At 39.8% G+C, this 11682-nt stretch overlaps 3 non-coding genes across 3 annotated transcripts; all 3 read left to right on the top strand.

Annotated features, from left to right (window-relative positions):
- Positions 1–9876: 9876 nt before the first annotated feature.
- Positions 9877–9958, top strand: trnas-aga (transfer RNA serine (anticodon AGA)). The gene has a single exon. It is a non-coding gene; the product is annotated as a tRNA-Ser (tRNA).
- Positions 9959–10847: 889 nt separating this feature from the next.
- Positions 10848–10930, top strand: trnal-cag (transfer RNA leucine (anticodon CAG)). The gene has a single exon. It is a non-coding gene; the product is annotated as a tRNA-Leu (tRNA).
- A 271-nt stretch (positions 10931–11201) lies between these two features.
- Positions 11202–11283, top strand: trnas-aga (transfer RNA serine (anticodon AGA)). The gene has a single exon. It is a non-coding gene; the product is annotated as a tRNA-Ser (tRNA).
- The last annotated feature ends 399 nt before the right edge of the window (positions 11284–11682 follow it).

The following is an 11682-nucleotide window of genomic DNA, read 5'->3' as shown; positions in this document are numbered from 1 at the left end:
CATCTGTAAGGGTCAGGTAAGGAATTGAGGATATTAACAATCATTGGCTGAGACTGAATTTTCTGGTGACAAACAAACAAAGTAATAAGATGCATCAAACTACTACACATCACACAGGCCAGTACAATGGACTGTACTGAGAGAAACCTAAAGGTAGGCACGTGAAATGTTCAGGTTGCTGCATAGACTATGGAGGCTCTAGTCTAGAGTGCCAGGGATTTGTTCAACTCTCTAAATGGTTAAATGACTCTGACGTTCAGGGGTGGTTGGAGAGACTGCTGGTGCTGGTGAGCTTCTGCCCCTATTTTAGGCCGTCACACAAATATTCCCCCACCCATGTCCAGGGGTCTCAGTGTTATGTCCCTTTAAATATATGTACTTTTGGTAATACTTTGAGTAGGCAAAGAATACAATATTCTTAAATTGACAATTGACACGCAAATGTCCCTAATGCGGACAGTTTGTGTTACTACCTTACACAAGCTTGCATTTTCACCCTATAAAACTTAGTGGAATTACACAAAATGTTAACCTCAGATCACGATGACAAGATTGATTGTTTTAAACAGATCTGTCACGACTTCCACCGAAGTCTGTTCCTCTCCTTGTTCGGGCTGCGTTTGGCGGTCGACGTCCCGGTCTTCTAGCCATTGACGATCCACCTTTCATTTTCCATGTGTTTTGTCTTGTTTTCCCACACACCTGGTTTACATTCCCTCATTACTTGACGTGTATATAACCCTCTGTTCCCCCCATGTCTGTGTGTGGAATTGTTTGTTGTAAAGTGTATGTGCACTTCAGACTGGTTTGCGACGGGTTATTTCAACCCATATTCTGTTGTTCTGGGTGCCTTTGGTTTTTTCCTCATTAAACTGCTCCGGTTAATACCCAGTTCTGCTATCCTGCGCCTGACCTCCCTGCAGCCCGTTACGCAACTCTTTCAAGATCAATATATTGTGTTTTGTACCATTGATTTTTCCAAGCGCTGGGATGCGCAGAACTTAGAACGGAGTTAATGAAATGCCCAGGAAATGGCACAGAAAATTTGGGGCATAAAATTTTCTCCATAAAAGTCAATGGCCACACACCAATACATGGATTTGACAGTCAAATCACTACTTAAATAGCAGTCAACTGTTGTTCTTCTGTCGAGGGTGGTGATTCGTTTAGGTTAACTAACAAAAAAAGTGGTCTGGTCCCTTTTCCATGATGGAAGCCTCCCGAAATCAACATCCAACATTCCAAAATATAGATATAAGCCTTCAAGTACTCATCTAACCAACTTCTTCAGGGCCAGCCAGGCCCCCTGTCGCCCCCCACGTGCCCTGAAACCCAACCCCCAATAAGAAGAAGCCCAAATACGACCTGCCCTTGCCCAGTATACATACAAGGTCAGGGGACAACACTGGTTTTTCGTCTTGTAGTTAAACTTGTTTTATACAGTTTAAAGGGATAGTTCATCCCAATTACAAAATTGCTTAAGTTGCATTTACATTTAATTTAAAATCCAATGCATCCAAAGTGTACATTAGTCTTTCCTGGTTCATAACATATTTTTTGGTCCCTTTCAGATCACAGCCATGTCAACAGTGGGCGTCAGGCTTGTAAGAGACATGTGAGATATCTGTGAGATTCAGTGAACAAGGCTGGAAGGTGAGATTCTATCTCTCTTAACTACTCATTGTACTGAATAAATAATCATGAGCTAACATTGTACTACGTTATCTGCTGTAACACACAGTTAGTATTTTTAGGGAAGCAAGGCATTTGTGTAGGATGTGCATTGTAGAGTATGTTCTTTGCATTCTTTATCATGTATTTCTCATTGAAAGAGTCTATTCTAGTCATTCATCTTGTCTTTTGATTTCTATGGTATTTCTCTCCATTATGACTGGGTATTGGCTCCTACGGGTTACTCTGCCTTCTACTGTGATGGAGAATGCCTCTACCCTCTGTGTTCCTGCATAAACTCCACCACCCACACTATGATCCAACTAATGGTCAGTATGCACTACAACACCCTCTCACATGAACACTAACAAATCAAATCAAATGTATTTGTCACATACACATGGTTAGCAGATGTTAATGCGTGTGTAGCGAAATGCTTGTGCTTCTAGTTCCGACAATGCAGTAATAACCAACGAGTAATCTAACCTAACAATTCCAAAACTACTACCTTATACACACAAGTGTAAAGGGATAAGAATGTGTACATAAAGATATATGAATGAGTGATGGTACAGAACGGCATAGGCAAGATGCAGTAGATGGTATCGAGTACAGTATATATATATATGAGATGAGTAATGTAGGGTATGTAAACAAAGTGGCATAGTTTAAAGTGGCTAGTGATACATGTATTACATAAAGATGCAGTAGATGATATAGAGTACAGTATATACATATACATATGAGATGAATAATGTAAGGTATGTAAACATTATATTAAGTAGCATTTTTTAAAGTGGCTAGTGATATATTTTCCATCAATTCCCATTATTAAAGTGAGTTGAGTCAGTGTGTTGGCAGCAGCCAATCAATGTTAGTGGTGGCTGTTTAACAGTCTGATTTACTGGTTTCAGTGGGAAAGATGGTAAATGGTTCAGACATTAATGGCAAATATAAAAAAACGAAGATACCCAAGTTACCGGAGTCTACAATGGCAGACTGTTAATGTAGGGATAGTGAGAAGTAACATTCAAGACTGAAGCAATTATCCCCTCTAGTGGTATACTTTATACTGTACCAGGTTACTACACACACTGATAATACAAAACATTGAGGACACCTGCTCTTTCCATGACATAGACTGACCAAGTGGAAGCTATGACCCCTAATTGATGTCACTTGTTGAATCCACTTCAGGGGATGAAGGGGAGTTAAAGAAAGATTTTAAAACCTTGAGAGAATTGAGACACGGATTGTGTGTGTCATTCAGAGGGTGATTTGGCAAGAGAAAAGATTTAACTGCCTTTGAACGGGGTATGTTAGTAGGTGCCAGGCGCACCGGGTTAAGTGTGTCAAGCACTGCAACACTGCTGGTTTTTTCATGCTCAACAGTTTCCCATGTGTCTCAAGAATGGTCCACCACCCAAAGGACGTCCAGCCAACTTGACACAACATGGGCAGCATCCTTGTGGAACACTTAGGGCAGCTTGTAGAGTCCATGCCCAGAGGAAATTAGGCTGTTCTGAGGGGAAAAGAGTGTGCAACTCAATATTAGGAAGATGTTCCTAGTCTATTGTGGACTCAGTGTATGTCATCCTACATGTTTTTAAATAGTACAGTATTTTTTATTTAACTAGGCAAGTCAGTTAAGAACAAATTCTTATTTTCAATGATGGCCAAGGAACAGTGGGTTAACTGCCTGTTCAGGGGCAGAACTACAGATGTGTACCTTGTCAGCTCGGGGGTTTGAACATGCAACCTTCCAGTTACTAGTCCAACACTCTAACCACTAGGCTACCCTGCCGCCCCAGTATCACAAACCACTGTACAAAACCATATAAAGTGTGGGCCTGTAGTATCTGTAAATCAACTAAACGTTGTTTTTTATTTCCATATGCAGATAATAAAGCATCATTGTTCATGTAATATTCTAATATATGCATTATACCTCCAGGAAGAGGAAATGGTCATAAAATCAAATAGATGAAAAGACAGAAACAAAAATGTTTTTGAACTACAACTTATTTTATTTTAAAAAGGTCAAATTCAGTGCAAAGTAATGTAGTGCATTGGTGTCTAGATCCCTGTTGGGTGGCAAAGTGTCACAAGAATCCTGTGGGGAGAGAAAACAAGAGAATGCATTAAATTAATGGGTGTTAACTAATCAGGGTTCAACAAAGCACTTCAAGTCCTCAATTCCTTCAAAAGAGAGAGAGAAGGAGAAAGGAGTATGGTCCCTGCAGTAGGACTACATGCTGGCCATGAGGTTCTCCAAGTGGTACTCCAGGAGGCTGGAGAGCTCAGTGACCAGAGACTCTGGGTTAAAGTACCAGGCCAGCTGCTGGCCAAACATGTCATCTAGCAGAGCCTTTTGAAAAGATATTTGGTTAAAAATAAGAGTATGAATGACAATAAACGTATGACTTGGATTGTATGAATAATAGTGTAGTAAACAGTATCGCTCAGCGTGGGAATTTTTGGTGTTAGGAAAGTATCCGTTATAAGTCTCCATGACACGTATCACTTCATTGTCTTGTTGGTAATAGTAAAAATGCATGACAGTCCGCATTGTAATGGTCTAACAGGTGTTTTTCATTTTGCATCTCACATTAAACAGACATTTGAGAACGGAATTTCTTACAATTGAACCTATGTTGCACAGACACACAAAAGCTGTACAGTGTCATTTGAATAATCAGTTTCAATTATTTGCAGATGTATTCCCTTTCATTTACAAATCGAAAGATGTAACATTTGAAATGAATGTGGCAGAACAGTTTAGCATAGAGTTCTTGTGGGAGTCTTCTCCTTCAGTCTTTTTGCCTCCTTGGCCTCGCTTCTCATTACATGGTATTTCCCCAGTGCTAACTTCACACGAGATGGCTGCTGTTTACTGTCATGTGGTGCTGAATGACAGATATCGCTATGCCAATATTGCTGCTGTCCACGGCCCTGAAATTTACAATCTTGCCTATTTGCATATGTACGACCGTCCAAACTTGACCACACACACATACACAAACATTACATCTCACACACTTTTGAACATTGCACAACCTGCAACAAGACACTGAAAGAGCATTTTATTCCACGTGTGTTTGTGTTTGAATAAAGACCCGAAGAATGAAATCAATGTGTGGATGTTGATTGGACAATGTATATGTGCTTTGCAGAAGCCTTTTTTTTTTTATTCCCTGTAGCGTGTATTTTACTGGAGTATGATCAGATTGCTTTGTTTAAATCAGAATTAAGATTTGGTCTGAGAAACTATGCCGATTATAGCACGATAGCTTCTTTTTTTTATAAGGCAATGTATATATGACCCCATTTCAAAGAGTCGCTCATTTATCACCTTCTAGCAGATATACAGTGCCTTCAGAAAGTGTTCATCAAATCAAATCAAATGTATTTATATAGCCCTTCGTACATCAGCTGATATCTCAAAGTGCTATACAGAAACCCAGCCTAAATCCCCAAACAGCAAGCAATGCAGGTGTAGAAGCACGGTGGCTAGGAAAAACTCCCTAGAAAGGCAAAACCTAGGAAGAAACCTAGAGAGGAACCAGGCTATGTGGTGTGGCCAGTCCTCTTCTGGCTGTGCCGGGTGGAGATTATAACAGAACATGGCCAAGATGTTCAAATGTTCATAAATGACCAGCATGGTCGTATAATAATAAGGCAGAACAGTTGAAACTGGAGCAGCAACACGGTCAGATGGACTGGGGACAGCAAGGAGTCATCATGTCAGGTAATCCTGGGGCATGGTCCTAGGGCTCAGGTCCTCCGAGAGAGAGAAGGAGAGAATTAGAGAACGCACACTTAGATTCACACAGGACACCGAATAGGACAGGAGAAGTACTCCAGATTTAACAAACTGACCCTAGCCCCCCGACACATAAACTACTGCAGCATAAATACTGGAGGCTGAGACCCTTAACTTATTCCTCATTTTGTTTTCTTACAGCCTGAATTCCAAATTGATTAAATTATAGTTTTTTTATCATCTCACCCAGCTACAGACAACACCCCATAATGACAAAGTGAAAATATGTTGTAATTTCTTCTCAAATGTATTGAAAATGAAATACAGAAATATCTAATTTACTTAAGTATTCACAATACATGTTAGAATCACCTTTGGCAGCGATTAAAGCTGTGAGTCTTTCTGGGTAAGTCTTCAAAAGCTTTGCACCCTTGGATTGTACCATATTTGCATTACCATAATATATACAGTACCAGTCAAAAGTCTGGACACACCTACTCATTTAAGGGTTTTTCTTTATTTTTACAATTGTTTACATTTTAGAATAATAGTGAAGACATCAAAACTATGAAATAGCACAATTGGAATCACGTAGTAAGAAAAAAGTGTTAAACAAATCAAAATATATTTTATATTTGAGAATCTTCGAAGTAGCCATCCTTTTCCTTGACCACTTTGCACACTCTTGGCATTCTCTCCAACCTTTTCATGAGGTAGTCACCTGGAATGTTTTGCAATTAACAGGTGTACCTTCTTAAAAGTTAATTTGTGGAATTTCTTTCCTTCTTAGAGCGTTTGAACCAACAGGTTGTGTTATGACAAGGTAGGGATGGTTTTCAGAAGATATCCCTATTTGGTAAAAGACCAAGTCCATATTATGCCAAGAACCGCTCAAATAAGCAAAGAGAAACAACATTGTTACTTAAGTCTTGAAGGTGAGTCAATACGGAATATTTCAAGAACTTTGAAAGATTCTTCTAGTGCAGTCGCAAAAACCATGAACCGCTATGATGAAACTGGCTCTCATGAGGAAGACCCAGAGTTACCTTTGCTGCAGAGGATAAGTTCAGTAGAGTGAACTGCACCTCAGATTGGAGCCCAAATACATTCTTCACAGAGTTCAAGAAACACACACATCTCAACATGCACTGTTCAGAGGAGACTGCGTGAATCAGACTTTCATGGTCAAATTGCTCCATTGAAACCGCTACTAAAGGACGGACACCAAAAATAAGAAGAGACTTGCTTGGACCAAGAAACACGAGCAATGGACCTTAGACTGGTGGAAATCTGTCCTTTGGTCTGATGAGTCCAAATTGGAGACATTTGCCTTTCAATGTGTGTGTAAAGACTCCAGGGTGTTTACTTGGGTCTACTCTTCATTATAAAACTATTTGTTGAATGGTTTAAAATCCATCAGAAGCTGAATAAGTCTTGATGGGGACAGAGCTTGTTTTGACAAGGAAAGTGAAAAGGACTGAGGGAAAGTAAAATGGAAAATACATGGAAGAACCTCAAAGAACATTACATTTTCAAGATCGTGTAACATCAAACATAACATCAAAATGCATCTTATATTCCTGCCCTTACAGAAAAACCACATGATTTCAACTGACATTTTATGTGAAATCATGTGAAAACATGTTTTGGAACACAACGTGATCACATTTTCACATGTGTCGTTTAATGTAATCACATGTTGCTTTACATGTTATCACATTATCTTCACATAAGATTACATTAAAACATGTTTTTGGAACACTTCCCGTGTTCACATGTGAAATTCATGTGTTTTTTGCGTAAACACCCTGCAGTTCCACACTCAAGGTTCTTAATAATGCTTTAAATGCACATGTATGATTGTGCATGTGTAATGGGTTGAAAACAAAGTCACTAAAAACAGACACCCATTTATTATTTATACCCCCCATTTGTTTATGTATTTGTCTTAATGTATCTAAATTGTATTTTCTACATACTTTAGCGTCAGCAGTCCATCAGGCCAATAGATGGCGCTGTTGCACTGTTGTAGCAGGAGAAACATTAACTTCTGGTCAAGTGCTCACCATCTGCAGAATAAGGACCAGAACTTTACAGAGGTAAACTGTGTCAGTTCTTTTACTATTACAGGTATGTAACAGCACTTCAAACGTTCAAATATATACACAATATGTAATAACATGCTATTTAACAACTTTGTCAAGATATTATCACGTTAGGAAAGGTTTTGTTTTGGCTTTGTGTCGAACTGAGTGAGAGAAGAACGTGATTTACATTGAGTGGGAGTATATGTTAGCTTGATGCTAGCTGAGGTAAAAAAACAAACATTTAAGAGTCACATAGACTATGTTTACTGAGTAGCTGACTTGTACTGGATATAGTCTAGGATATTTTTTTTATCAAGAATCCATTTGTTAGGGATTTCTGAGTTGGTTTTACATGTTATTAGTTGTTTTGGGTAAAAGGTGGAAGTTTAGTCGTGTTTCTTATACCAATCACATCCTCTCAGATCTCCACAAGTACATAGGGATTAGTTGTCCATTTGGGATAGGACTGCAGGCCATCTATCCCACCTCACACCTTTACACACCTGGTTATCCATCCTTCTAGCTCTATAGGCCACAGTAGCATAGGTTACAGGTTTGTAGTCAAGCCACAGATTTCAGGTGAGATCCCATGATACACTCAAATCAAATCAATTTTATTTTATTTGTCACAAACACATGGTTAGCAGATGTTAGTGCGAGTGTAGCGAAATGCTTGTGCTTCTAGTTCCGACAATGCAGTAATAACCAACAAGTAATCTAGCTAACAATTCCAAAACTACTACCTTATAGACACAAGTGTAAGGGGATAAAGAATATGTACATAAAGATATATGAATGAGTGATGGTACAGAGCGGCATAGGCAAGATACAGTAGATGGTATTGAGTGCAGTATATACATATGAGATGAGTATGTAAACGAAGTGGCATAGTTAAAGTGGCTAGTGATACATGTATTACATAAGGATACAGTAGATGATATAGAGTACAGTATATACGTATACATATGAGATGAATAATGTAGGGTATGTAAACATTATATTAGGTAGCATTGTTTAAAGTGGCTAGTGATATATTTTACATCATTTCCCATCAATTCCCATTATTAAAGTGGCTGGAGTTGAGTCAGTGTGTTGGCAGCAGCCACTCAATGTTAGCTTCTATCTCAGTCTGATGGCCTTGAGATAGAAGCTGTTTTTCAGTCTCTCAGTCCCAGCTTTGATGCACCTGTACTGACCTCGCCTTCTGGATGATAGCGGGGTGAACAGGCAGTGGCTCAGGTGGTTGTTGTCCTTGATGATCTTTATGGCCTTCCTGTGACATCGGGTGGTGTAGGTGTCCTGTAGGGCAGGTAGTTTGCCCCCGGTGATGCGTTGTGCAGACCTCGCTACCCTCTGGAGAGCCTTACGGTTGTAGGCGGAGCAGTTGCCGTACCAGGCAGTGATACAGCCCGACAGGATGCCTCAACAACACAACAACACGATTCTCATGAATAACCATTAAGCCATTTGCTAAGATTTCCCTCATTTTCAAATGTGGAAATCTGTTGTCACTCTTACCCTGACGGATAGCTCCAGACACTTTTTTGGTCCTATCTGAGGCATTTTTAAATTCATGTCAAAATGGACACTCTTAAAATCTGCAGGGTAATCGAACTGGCCACATCTAAAGTCATTGGTGAGAAACCTTGTTAAACCCTAAAAGAAAAAGTAAAAATACGATTGCATTGAAAATAACCATTAAGTCATTCAGGTCGCAGACTCCCCTTTAGGCATGGTTTGAAACCCACTCCTGACAACTTTTTAGCGCCTGCATGTCATGCACCTAAATGACTTAAGGTAATGTAAATGATACCTAGTTAATATGAGTAGTGAATAACTATCGTATTTTTAATATTCTGCAAAAACAGCTAGTTGATGAGAGGCTGAAAGAGAATTGCAAGAATCGCGCAATTTCACAGGCGGGCCACAAACAGGCGAATAACAAAAAGCATCTCAGAACGCACAACTCGTCGGTCGTTGTCAGTGGATTGTATTGGCGGGAAGAACAAAAATATCGTCTGCAGGGTAATCGAAGTTGCCACATCTAAAGTCAAGCCACGTGGGTTCAAATCCCACTTCTGACAGTTGTTTAGTGCCTCTCAGGAGTCATGCTGCTTAGCAGTAATAATAAGATGATGAAATAACAATTTATAATAAACACTCTCAAATGAAAACCTTCTGGAGCTGACCAAAGATCAAGGAAATTAGAAAACAGCTGTACTTAATAATGAATGAGGGGAACAATTCATTTTATTGCATTATAATGAGTTAATGAGTTACTGCATTGTCTTTCAGTTGTAAAATTATCACTTTCTGTAGGCTATGCCTGGTGGCCCATTCACTGCTGACGAGACTGTTGTCGTGGCCGAGTGGTTAAGGCGAAGGACTAGAAATCCATTAGAATCTTCCTGCGCAGGTTCGAATCCTTCCGACAACGAAATTGAATTTTCTTGACCCCTCCGGAGGTTGAAGTTTAGTCGTGTTTCTTATACCAATCATATCCTCTCAGATCTCCACAAGTACATAGGGATTAGTTGTCCATTTGGGATAGGATCCCACCTCACACCTTTACACACCTGGTTATCCATCCTTCTAGCTCTATAGGCCACAGTAGCATAGGTTACAGGTTTGTAGTCAAGCCACAGATTTCAGGTGAGATCCCATGATACACTCACGATTCTCACGATTCTCATGAATAACCATTAAGCCATTTTCTAAGATTTCCTCCATTTTGACATGTGGAAACCTGTTGTCACTCTTACCCTGACGGATAGCTCCAGACACTTTTTTGGTCCTATCTGAGGCATTTTTAAATTCATGTCAAAATGGCCATATTCTGAAGACACTCTTAAAGTCTGCAGGGTAATCGAACTGGAGACATCTAAAGTCAAGCCACAGGTCACAGGTGAGCTGCCTTGTTAAACCCCCCCCCCAAAAAATAACACGATTGCGTTGAAAATACCCATTAAGCCATTTGTTAAGATTTCCCCCATGTGGACCTGTTGTCACTCTTACCCTGATGATTGCTGATATTTACAGACACTTTTTCGGTCTTATCTGAGGAATTTTATCATTTATATCAGAATGGCCATATTCTGAGGCCAGTTTAGATTTCATTCAATGACGATTTACTACTCTTTTCCATTGAAGGCCATATTGAGGTTAAATCAATGACTGGAGTTTTTCATTGATAAAAACAAATGACTATTGAAAGTGCAAGTCGGTATCGTGCATAAATTTACTGGTCTCTGTGGTGATTGCGTTGTTGTGCCTTTTTCTAATTTTACCCCATACTCTTTAACCCGATACCCAGGTACTGTGCTGCAGTCAGGATGGCCGAGCGGTCTAAGGCGCTGCGTTCAGGTCGCAGTCTCCCATGGAGGCGTGGGTTCAAATCCCACTTCTGACAGTTGTTTAGTGACTCTCAGGAGTCATGCTGCTTAGCAGTAATAATAAGATGATGAAATAACAATTTATAATAAACACTCTCAAATGAAAACCTTCTGGAGCTGACCAAAGATCAAGGAAATTAGAAAACAGCTGTACTTAATAATGAATGAGGGGAACAATTCATTTTATTGCATTATAATGAGTTAATGAGTTACTGCATTGTCTTTCAGTTGTAAAAGTATCACTTTCTGTAGGCTATGCCTGGTGGCCCATTCACTGCTGACAAGACTGTTGTCATGGCCGAGTGGTTAAGGCGATGGACTAGAAATCCATTAGAATCTTCCTGCGCAGGTTCGAAGCCTTCCGACAACGAAATTGAATTTTCTTGACCCCTCCGGAGGTTGAAGTTTAGTCGTGTTTCTTATACCAATCATATCCTCTCAGATCTCCACAAGTACATAGGGATTAGTTGTCCATTTGGAATAGGATCCCACCTCACACCTTTACACACCTGGTTATCCATCCTTCTAGCTCTATAGGCCACAGTAGCATAGGTTACAGGTTTGTAGTCAAGCCACAGATTTCAGGTGAGATCCCATGATACACTCACGATTCTCACGATTCTCATGAATAACCATTAAGCCATTTTCTAAGATTTCCTCCATTTTGACATGTGGAAACCTGTTGTCACTCTTACCCTGACGGAAAGCTCCAGACACTTTTTTGGTCCTATCTGAGGCATTTTTAAATTCATGTCAAAATGGCCATATT

The sequence above is a fragment of the Oncorhynchus kisutch genome, unplaced genomic scaffold (genome assembly GCF_002021735.2).
Source record: "Oncorhynchus kisutch isolate 150728-3 unplaced genomic scaffold, Okis_V2 scaffold2463, whole genome shotgun sequence".
NCBI lineage: Eukaryota > Metazoa > Chordata > Actinopteri > Salmoniformes > Salmonidae > Oncorhynchus > Oncorhynchus kisutch.
Note: the sequence above shows the minus strand (reverse complement) of the source record. Positions and strands in the feature narration are given on the sequence as shown.